This window comes from Chiloscyllium plagiosum, chromosome 13 (genome assembly GCF_004010195.1).
Source record: "Chiloscyllium plagiosum isolate BGI_BamShark_2017 chromosome 13, ASM401019v2, whole genome shotgun sequence".
Classification (NCBI taxonomy): Eukaryota; Metazoa; Chordata; class Chondrichthyes; order Orectolobiformes; family Hemiscylliidae; genus Chiloscyllium; species Chiloscyllium plagiosum.
Window position 1 is genome coordinate 35,914,771 of NC_057722.1, and position 12,193 is coordinate 35,926,963.

A 12,193-nucleotide genomic window follows, 5' to 3' on the forward strand; every position below is an offset into this window, starting at 1 on the left:
AGTCCAGGTACAAATCTTGTAAACCTACCTTGTACTCCTCCAAGACCAATGTCTCCTTCCTCTGTTGTGGTGCCAAGATCTGCTCACAGTACTCCAAGTGTGTTTAGTAATTGCAGCATAATTTCTGCATAGTCATTCTCCAATCCTCTAGATATTGAATCCAACATTCCATTTGCTTTCTTGATTATTTTCTGCATTTGTTCTTGATATTTTAAAGATTATGCACTTGAACTCCAAATGTCTTTGGACATCCACTGTATTTAATTTCATACCATTTAGAAAGTACCCTGACCTGTCCTTTTTTGGTCCAAAATGAAGCACCTCACATTTGCTTACATTGAACTCTATCTGTCACAGTTTTACCCATTCACTTAGTCTATTGATGTTCCTTGTAAGTTTATGCTGTCATCTGTACTATCTACAGTTTCAACCAACTTGGTGTCATCAGCAAATTTGGAAATATGACTTTCTATGCTATTATCCAAGTCATTAAAAAATAACATGAATAATTTAGGCCCGAACAAAGATTCTTGAGGGACACTATTGTTTACATCCTAGTCATTTGAATGCTTATCCATGATCCCTATTTTCTGTCAGCAGCAACTCTATAAATTACCTTGTCATAAAAGTAATTTGCCTCACTTACATAGGTTTCCACTTTAATTAGCAGTCTCTTATGTGAGACTATCAAATATCTTCTGGGGGAAGTCCATATAAACAACATCCATCGGCACTACCCTGTCCACTACTTAGTCACATCTTCAAAAAAATTCAATTAAATTTGTCAGGCATGACCTACCTATCATGAATCCATGCTGGCTCTCCCTGATTAATTGAAAACTTTCAAAGTGCTCCATTACACTATTCTCTATTAAAGACTCCCAACAATTTCCCCATCACAAATGTTAGGCTAACTGGTCCATAATTCCCTGGTTTTCCTCTTTTAATTTTATTTAAAAGCAGAGTAGCATGCAATTTTCCAATCCAGAAGGATGATTCCTGTGTATAGGGAACTCTGAAAGACTATAACCAGGCATTTACAATGCGCTCCCTTATTTCCTTTAATTCCTCAGATGGAAACCATTAGGTGCCAGGGCTTTGCCATTCTTTAATTTACTCATGTTTTACTTAAGTTAATTTTATTCAATCCATATTTCTGATCCTCTATCAATTTCCTCTGAACTTCCGACAAGCTATTCTACTGTAAATACTGTGATAAAGTAATTATTAAACATGTCTGTCATTTCCCCAGTCATTGACAATATTGCCATTTTCAGTCTTTAGAGAGCCAACATTGCTCCTGACCACATGCTTTCACTTTATCTAACTATTACATTTCTTATTGAATTTGATGCCTCTGGCAAGTTTCCTTTCATGATTCTTTTTAGTAGCTCTCCTAAGCTGCTTTTTGGTCTTTGCTGGTCTTTATATCTGTCCCATTCAACAGAAGTGTTTTTTTGCATTTTTGTAAGCCCTTTCTTTCGATGTTATGATATCCCTTATCTCTTTAACTATCCATGGCTGATTTCTGTGAAGTGGAGCTTTTCTCTCAGAGGTATAAACTAGTTTTGTATTGCATTAAATATTTCTTAAAATGTCCTCCCCTGTTCTTAAGTTGTTTTACCATTAACAGATTTTCCCAATTTACTACAGTCAGCCTTTGTTCATTTTGTTAAAGTTGGCCTTAACTAAAGCTAAAACTAGTAGCTGATCGTGCTTTTTTGCTTTCACAATCATATTATTGTCACTATTTGATCAATGTTGCACAGCTATTTAAATGCTGTGACTACAAGTGCAGGTCAGAAACTAGGAATTCTGCAGCAATTAACTCATATCCTAGCATCCTGAAATCGGTCCAAAAATCAGGAGAGTGATGAAGTACTTCTCACTTGCCTAGATGAATGCAGTTCCAAATACACTCAAGAAGCTTGACGCCATCCAGGTCAAGGCGAACACTTTATTGACACCACATCTTCATTTATCAATTCGTGATAATAGCATGATGGCATTCAATGCAGTGTGTTTGACAAATAGATTACTAATCAAATCCAGTTCATTACTAAATCTAATATTACTTGTCCCCTTGTTGCATCTAGGATATGGGAAACTATCCAGGACACATTCCAGAAATTCACTACCTTTCTGACAGGTGCTTGTTTGCCTCACCCAATCTATATTAAAGTTAAAATCCCACATTAATACTACTCTGGCTTTGCTACAAACTTCCTAATTTCTCCATTTATAGAATGGGTTTGTACACGACACCTACTACAGTTTTAGATCCTTTACTGTTCCTCACTATAGCCTCCGCTGAATGCTTTCCCCTCATTATATCTTCTTGACCATTCAAGTATTTTTGTTTCTCATGAGTTAGGCTATTCCACCTCCTCTGCAATTTTCCCTGTTCATTTTATAAACCTTATAACTTGGTATATTCAATTTCCTATCTCAACCATCCTGCAGCAATGTCTCAATGATGACTACTATATCATAATCTCCAATATGAATTTGTGCCTGTAGTTTATTTAACTTATTCCTTAAGCTCCATGCATTTGTATAGAGAACTCTTATTTGGGCAATACACTGTAATCTGTCCCTCAGCATTGATGCTTTATTGACCTGTTTATTATTTCTGTCTTCTGGGTGAGACAAAAAAAACTTATAGTTTTGCTATTAATTGCTGTATCTGAAGTAGGATTCCTAACTGTTTATTTACTGGTATCTTAGAGGGTTTTGAGGGCTGGAAGAAATTACAGAAAAAGTGAGAGGCAAGGAAATGCAGGGATTGAAAACAAGGACAAGAATGTTAACATCATTGCATTGCTTAAGTAGGAGTCAGCTTTAAGCTTGGACCTCCATTAAAATCAAACCAATGGCTATTCCGATGGACAGAGTCACTGCAGCACTCCAGACTAGAGATGCACATTGGGAGCAAGCGGAAACCGAGAGAAATGCCCAGGAAATTGGACCTTCCAAAGGACAATTCCCTTGCATCTGGAAATCCATGAAAAATCTTTTAAACTCAGAAAATTGACTGTTCTTACTCTGTCAGGCTTAAAACCGGGAAATGTGTCCAAGGCTCAAACATTTTGGTAATGAGTACCTCCACCAAAATAAAATCTACCAATTGCTCCTTGACATTCAGTGGCATTACCATCAGTGAATCACATACTATCAATATCCTGGGGGTTACCTTTGACCAGAAACTAAACTGGTCAAAGTTATTTAAATGTTGTGACGACAAGTGCAAGTCAGAGGCTATGAATTCTGCAGCAAATAACTCATCCTAGCTTCCTGAAATTGGTTCACAAGTCAGGAGTGTGATGAAGTATTTCTCACTTGCCTGGATGAATGCAGCTCCAACTACACTCAAGAAGCTTGACACCATCCAGAGCAAAGAATGCACCTGATTGGCACTACATCCACAAACATTTATTACCTCCATTAGTAATACACAGTAGCAACAGTGTATACCATCTACAAGAGGCACTGCAGAAATTCACCAAGGCATCTTAGACTGCGCCTACCAAACATACAGCCACTACTATCCTAAAGAGCAAGGGGAGCAAATACATGGGAACACCACTGTGTGCAAGATGCGCCAATCCACTTACCTCTCCTGACCAAATGTTAGCGTTTTCTAATATGCACCCCAATTTACATGACTTTCGAACCAAAGTTGATTGGAAGGTTTCTGTACTAAACAGCATGGTGGTGGCGAGTGAGGCCATATTTACTTTTGTGGAGCGAGATTGGGACCTGGCATTCGATATGGTGGCTGCTACATCAACGAAGTAGGCTCAGCAGTGAAAGATGGTGCTTGAGGATCAGTGACTTCATCATTGGTTGGATCCAGTGCTGGCAGTGGTGGAAGGGCATCATAGCAACATTGTCAAGGTGGGCCCAGTGGCAAGAGATGCTACTCTAACATTGGTGAGTCCAGCACATGTGAGGCGGTGGCTGAGGAGAATCGGCCAAGCAGTGATGAGATATTAAAGAGTTCGTTTGCTCTACTGACCTGCAAGAAATTGAATGCCCCAGAAGTAAGGTGGTGTGTCTTTGTCTTATAGGTGGAATGTGGGAGGTTTACACGACCATTTCCTTGCCATTCAGGGATGATTTACATTTTCATCCATAAATAAATAAAAACATTACAGTTGGAATTTGACCACTCCACTATAGTTACAAAAAACAATTTGTAACAGATTTGACCATTAAGGGATGATTTGCATTATATTGTTTCTGGAGGTGGAATGGTCACTGCATTGTATCTTGAGTGGCATGTGACTATGAGGGGATGGCTGAGGGTTGTCTTGTGGGCAGCACTAACTGTGATTTTGAGAGTTTTGTATAAAGAAAAAAACTGTTTCCTTTGTTCAGTGATAGCTTTTGCAACAACCCCAGAAGTTCTGCGAGGTGTGTATTAAAGGTTCCTCCAGAAAGCTTGTACTGAACTGTGCTGAATAAATTTGGTTGCTTATTCACAGAAGTTGGTGTGTTGCAGTCGTATCAAGGGTGTAAGAATCTCAACAGTAAAATAACCTAACATTTGGAAGCAACGATGGGATTCCAACATACATGGAGCTTTCAGGTGGACTGAATGAGCAATCGTCTGAGTGTTAGTTGTGTGAGACAGATGGGACCACAAGTTTCATCTTGATCTCTCTCTCTCTTTCTCTAAACCTACCACTAAGACAACCCCTCATCTCCTGGGACTCGGTGGTGATGAAATCTTTGAGGCAACTTGTACACCAACAAGTTGCTTTGCGAGAAACTGGGTTTGAAAAGTGTTCTAAAAAGGGTTAAACCGTCGTTAGAGTCCCAGGCTTGAACTTGGGTTAGAGTCCCAGGGCTGAATTGGGGTCAGAGTCCCACAGTTAAAATCAGGTGTTAAAGTCCTCTAGGTTTTTAAAAAAGGGGTTAAAGTCCTCTAAGTGAAAAGGGATTAAAGTCCTCTCACTGAAAAGGGGTTAAAGATCTCTAGGTAAAAGGGGGTTAAAGTCTTCTGGGAAAAAGTGAGTTAATGCCCTCTAGTGGTGAGGTTTGGGGCTCCACAGCATTAAAAAAGGTGAGAAATCAGGAACTTCAAAGAAAAACATCTAGAGAAAATTTGGTACTTTTTAAAGTTATTGCCATTATCCCCCACACGTCCCCTTAGAAGTACTTTTAGGACAATACGGCATCACTGGGAAAAGGGGGAGAAAGTGGAGTCAGTCCACTCGGGTCCCGACAGTAAAGGGCACTGACTGCTGGGGAAGCATTTTCTGGGTTTTTGAGCTGTGGGCTCGACTCTGTGAGTCTTTGTTCTGGGGGAAGGGAGTGAGATTGCCTGCGACATCATGTGGTCCGCTAAGAGGGTTTTCTCTTTTTATAGGTGTAATTTCATCAAGAGGATGCGGGAAAAAAAAAAGAGAAATGCTGAAATTAAGATTGTACTAATGCTTGGGTCGAGGGGGCAAGTTTCAATGAAAATTGTGCCATGCGGAAAGTGTTTGATATTTAAATATTTTGGTTTGTTAAAATACTGGTTCAGAAAATATTAAAGTAACTGTTTTGCCTTATTTGGATCAGGATCTCAATTCAATGTGTTTTGTGGGCTATGTAATAGGGCGGATTCTGTTTTTACATTAAAATTATACAACATTATGTCCTTTTTTAAATAATCAAACTTGTAACCTTAAAACAAATTGATTGAGGGCCTTGAGCCCCTGATTTGTTTGAAATTCTACAATGCCTGTTTTTAAAAAATTGCCTATTTTTAAAATAAACACAATCATATCAGTGGTCATGCTTTAGCCAGATGAGAATATTGTATTAAAATATCTTTGCTTTTTTTTAATGCAGAGTGTTCATAAAAAGAAGAGTGCATTTTAATTTTGATGTTTTGTTAAGATTTTAGAGACTAATAGAACTTGAGGCTGAACTGTTTCAGTTCTTTCAATTATTATTAAGACTTCATTGGCTGTCTTGTTATTGCAAATTCAAAGAATGTTGATCTCTAGAAAAGTTGTCACTGTAATTCTGACTGTTTTATTTGGGAAGTTTCATTTGGAGAACACATTTTAATATATTCTGCATGATAATATAATATATTTGACACAAATATTTGAGATTTAAACCTGAACTGAAACTGCCTCTTCAATTGCTAAAGCACAAGAAACATTTTGTTGTTTTCTTGCTGTTCTAGATTTTGGAAATACTTTTCCTGACAGCTTTCATGATAGCCAAGTATTACTTTGTTAAAAAAAATAATAATTTTTGAATAACCTGAATGGGAATTTGTAACAGCAACAGTATGTGATGACTGGCAGTTATAGGAAGGGGTGAAAGTCTCAGATACAGTCACATAGTTGGATTAACTCCAGGAAAGCTAAGAGAGGTAGGCAGCTAGTGCAGGAGTCTTCTGTGGCTATCTCCATTTCAATAAGTATGCTGTTTTGGAAAATGTATGGGAGGATTGATTCACAGGGGAACGTAGCACGAACGGCTACATTTCTGGTATTGAGACTGGCTCTAACGCAATGAGGGGTACGTCGAGTTCAATTGTGTTAGGGGACTCTCTAATCCAAGGTACAGATAGACATTTCTTTGGCTTGCAGCAAAAAAGCAGAATGGTGTGTTGTTACCCTGGTGCCAGAATCAAGGATGTCTCAGAGAGGGTGCAGAATGTTCTCAAGAGGGAGAGGGGCCAGCAAGAGGTCACTGTCCATATTGGAACCAATGACATAGGAAGGGAAAAGGTTGAGATTCTGAAGGGAGATTACAGAGTTAGACTGGAATTTAAAAAGGAGGTCCTTGAGAGTAGTAATATCTGAATTACTCCTGGTACTACGAGCCAGTGAGGGAAGGAATAGGAGGATAGAGCAAATGAATGCACGGCTGAGGAGCTGGTGTATGGGAGAAGGATTCACATTTTTGGATCATTGGAATCTCTTCTGGTGTAGAAGTGACCTGTACAAGAAGGACAGATTTAACCTGAATTGGAAGGGGTCTAATATACTGGCAAGGAGATTTGCTAGAGCTGCTCGGGAAGATTTAAACTAGTAAGGTAGAGGGGTGTGGGACCCAGGGAGGTAGCAAGGAGAGAGATCAATCTGAGACCGGCACAGTTGAGAACAGAAGTAAGTCAAACAGTCAGGGACAAGGTAGAACTAATAAATTAAACTGCATCTATTTCAATGCAAGGGGCCTAACAGGGAAGGCAGATGAACTCAGGGCATGGTTAGGAACATGGGACTGGGATATCATAGCAATTACAGAAACATGGCTCAGGGATGGGCTGGACTAGCAGCTTAATGTTCCTCAGGATACAAATGCTACAGGAAGGATAGAAAGGGAGGCGAGAGAGGAGGTGGAGTGGTGTTTTTGATAAAGGATAACATTACAGCTGTACTGAGGGAGGATATTCCCGGAAATACACCCAGGGAAGTTATTTGGGTGGAACTGAGAAATAAGAAAGGGATGATCACCTTATTGAGATTGAGGGAAATTGAGAAACAAAATTGTAAGGAGACCTCAGCTATCTGTAAGAATAAGAGGGTGGTTATGGTCGGGAATTTTAACTTTCCAAACATAGACTAGGACTGCCATAGTGTTAAGGGTTTAAATGGAGAGGAATTGGTGCAAAACTTGACCTACTCTTGGGAAATAAGGCAGGGCATGTGACTGAGGTGTCAGTGGGGGGGAGCATTTTGGGGCCAGCGACCATAATTCTATTAGATTTAAAATAGTGATGGAAAAGGATAGACCAGATCTAAAAGTTGAAGTTCTAAATTGGAGAAAGGCCAATTTTGATGGTATTAGGCAAGAACGTTCAAAAGCTGATTGGGGGCAAATGTTTGCAGGTAAAGGAACGGCTGGAAAATGGGAAGCCTTCAGAAATGAGATAATGAGAGTCCAGAGACAGTATATTATTGTTAGGGTGAAAGGATAGGCTGGTAGCTATATCCAGAATGCCGGATGATGAAAGAAATTGAGGGTTTGGTTAACAAAAGGAAGGAAGCATATGTAAGGTATAGACAGGATAGATCGAGTGACTCCTTAGAAGAGTATAAAGCCAGTAGGAGTATACTTAAGAGGGAAATTAGGAGGGCAAAACGCGGACATGAGATAGCTTGGGAAATAGAGTTAAGGAGAATCCAAAGGGTTTTTATCAATACACTAAGGACAAAAGGCTAACTAGGGAGAGAATAGGGCCCCTCAAAGATCAGCAAAGCGGCCTTTGTGTGGAGCCGCAGAAAATGGGGGAGATACTAAACAAATATTTTGTATCATTATTTATTGTGGAAAAGGATATGGAAGATACAGAATGTAGGGAAATAGATGGCGACACCTTGAAAAATGTCCATAATACAGAGGAGGAAGTGTTTGATGCCTTGAAATGCTTAAAGGTGGATAAACCCCCAGGACCTGATCAGGTGTACCCTAGAACTCTGTGGGAAGCTAGGGAAGCGATTGCTGGGCCTCTTGCCGAGATTTTTGTATCATTGATAGTCATAGGTGAGGTGCTGGAAAACTGGAGGTTGGCTAACGTGGTGTCACTCTTTACGAAGGGTGGTAAAGACAAGCCAGGGAACTATAGACCGGTGAGCCTGACCTCCGTGGTTGGCAAGTTGTTGGAGGGAATCCTGAGGGACAGGATGTACATGTATTTGGAAAGGCATGGACTGATTAGAGATAGTCAACATGGCTTTGTGTGTGGGAAATCATGTCTCACAAACTTGATTGAATTTTTTGAAGAAGTAACAAAGAGGATTGATGAGGGCAGAGCGGTAGATGTGATCTATATGGACTTCAGTAAGGTGTTCGACAAGGCTCCCCATGGGAGACTGATTAGCAAGGTTAGATCTCACGGAATACAATGAGAGCTAGCCATTTGGATACAGAACTGACTCAAAGTTAGAAGACAGAGGGTGGTGGTGGAGGCTTGTTTTTCTGACTGGAGGCCTGTGACCAGTGAAGTGCCTCAAGGATCAGTGCTGGGTCCTCTACATTTTGTCATTTATATTAATGATTAGGATGCGAGCACAAGATGTATAGTCAGTAATTTTGTAGATAATACCAAAAGTGGAGGTGTAGCAGACAGCAAAGAAGATTACCTCAGGTTACAACAGATGGGCCAATGGGTTGAGAAGTGGCAGATGGAGTTTAATTCAGATAAATGCGAGGTGGTGCATTTTGGGAAAGCAAATCTAAGCAGGACTTATACACTTAATAGTAAGGTCCTAGGGAATGTTGCTGAACAAAGGGACCTTGGAGTGCAGGTTCATAGCTCCTTGAAAGTGGAGTCACAGGTAGATAGGATAGTGAAGAAGGCGTTTGGTATGCTTTCCTTTATTGGTTAGAGTATTGAGCACAGGAGGTGGGAGGTCATGTTGCGCTGTACAGGACATTGGTTAGGCCACTGTTGGAATATTGCATGCAATTCTGGTCTCCTTCCTATCGGAAAGTTGTGAAACTTGAAAGGTTCAGAAAAGATTTACAAGGATGTTGCCAGGGTTGGAGGATTTGAGCTATAGGGAGAGGCTGAACAGGCTGGGGATGTTTTCCCTTGTGCGTCGGAGGCTGAGGGGTGACCTTATACTCCCTCAGTGAAGCTGTTCTCCAGGCACCATAGCATATCTTTACCAAAAATCTATCTTCTTCTCTTATTAAGATATTCAATAAGATATTCAATCCAAAGCTGTCTAATGTATAGAATTCCAAAGCCCTGCAACTCTATGAGTGAATAAACTCCTCACCATCCCAATTGTAAACATGAGATCTCTTCTTTCATGACAGCACTACAGGTGTAGTCTCACTAACGGCTTCTACATTTTGAGAAAAACCTTTTTATTCTTACCCTAATGCTTGAACAAAAATTACCGTGGTACCTCACTTCAAATGGCCTATTGTATCTATATGCTTACTTTCTGTGATTCATGCAAGGATACTCAGGTCCCTCTAAGTGCTCACTCTGAATTTCCCAGTCTCACAATTTAACAAAAAAAATCTTATTTCTTATTTTTCTTACCAAAGTAATAACTTCACTGTTCAGCACATTCTGTACAATCAGATGTATTTACTCACACACTCTATTTCCTTTGCAGCTTCTTTGTGTACTCACTGCTTGCTTTCTTATCTGACTTTGTATATTAGAAAATTTGGATTGGTCAATTTCTATCCCCTTATCGATATCCTCTCAAAGTTATCCTCAATTCAACATATTTGCCCAATCCCAGAGTCTTAATTTTGTGTTCTAGCCTACTGTTACCTTATTGGATGCTTTTCAAAATCCAATATACCACTTCTACTCTTCTACCTTTCTGAAATAATGGGATTCTTTTTGCTACCTTGCAATCCTTGGAAACCCTTCTATATTTTAAGGACTTCTAGAAGATCAAAACCAAGGCACTATCCACTATCTCTGCACTGTCACTATCTTTATTGCTTTTGAAATCTTTGGAAGCAGGTCATTAGGTCCAGGGGATTTAGTACCACTTAGTTCCATTTGTGTTCCAGTACTCACTTTTGACTTATTGTGGTGGAATCCATGGTAATAAAATAAAGACAAACAGAAAAGGAAAACACAGAAGGGCATGCTGTTGATCTCCCTAGTAGAAGCTGATTGATTTTTGTTTACTGCAGAGAACACAATTTAAACTTGAAGAAACCAATTACCTGTCCTGCGAGCTTTGACTTTTGAATTGATAAATAAGAGACATTTCCTGGGTAAATCAGATGCTTTGTACTACTTACAAATGAGTGGAAGCTTCCAAAGACAGACAACGGAATACCAGGGCTTGGCTAGTTGAAGCAAGATCATCTCAACATCGGTATTGGAAAGCAAAGACCACTAAACTGATTTTCCAATATTTTCTATCTCTGCAATTAATTTATTTGCCCAATTTGTTTGTGTGTATGTAATGGGGAATGAATGAATGATTTTATTGTCACGTGTATTTAACAGTGAGAAAAACAGTAAAATAGAGTGAAAAGCTTTTTCACTGTCTCCATGATTTGGTGCCGTTTTGAATAGATTTAAGAATAAGAAAGAAAAATAAAAATACAACTTAAAGAGAGTCCATCACTCCTGAGCCAAGTCATCATCAAGAACACCTGCACTCTCATCCCTCCTCCACTGCCTCACTGCCATCCATACTGGACCTAACCAATGTTGAAGTCATGCTCTTCATGTGCCATCTTTCAATGTTAGGTTCTTTTACCCTTGAGATTCTTACACACCTGATGCAACAGCAACACATCAACTTCGGTGAACAAGCAACTAAGTTCATTCAGCACAGTTCAGTACAAGCTTTCTGGAAGAACCTTTAACACACGCACCTCACAGAGTTTCTGGGGTTGTGGCAAAAGCTATCACTGAACAAAGGAAACAGTCTTTTCTTTTTACAAAACTCTCAACATCACAATTAGTACTGCCCACAAGACAACCTCAGCCATCCCCTCATAGTCACATGCCACTCAAGATACAATGCAGTGACCACTCCACCTTCAGAAGCAGTGTACTGCAAATCATCCCTTAATGGTCAAATCTGTTGCAAATTGTTTTTTGTAACTATAACAGAGTAGTCAAATTCCAAGTAATGTTCTTATTGATTTCTGGATGAGTTGGAGTATTTAGGGATGACATTTACTCATTACCAGAGGTTTTAAGAAAAAGTCACTGAGTTCAGATAAATGGCATTAACAGTGACATCTGAATATTTACGAGGTCTCTCATTTGCATGAGTTTACTGGTGTTGCAACAGGTTAGAAGAATCAGTGAATCCTTCCCCACACTCAGAGCAAGTGAGTGCGGTGGTGAGTTACAACCTGATGTGGGAACTTGAATTTCTTTCCACATACATAACAATCCCATGATTTCTTCTCTCTGTGAACTGCACTATTCACTTGCATGTTCAAAATTTGATGAGATTCAGGTCCTGGTGAATTGAGTAACTCTATCAGGTCCTAATGTGATGTTTACCAACTGCAAATCCACCACTTCTCATACTTCCCCTTGTTTCCACCAATCTTTGGTATTTGAGTGTGGGTTTCCCCGAGTACCAGGCAGTTTCTGTCCAAGAAATTCAAGCTTCAGTACTTGTCACTTAATCCTATTTCAATGTGGCTTTCTTCATCTTGCAAACTGCAGAATGTGGATGTGTATTTTAATGTGAACATTCAGCTTCAGTAATTTGAGTGAAGGATGTAA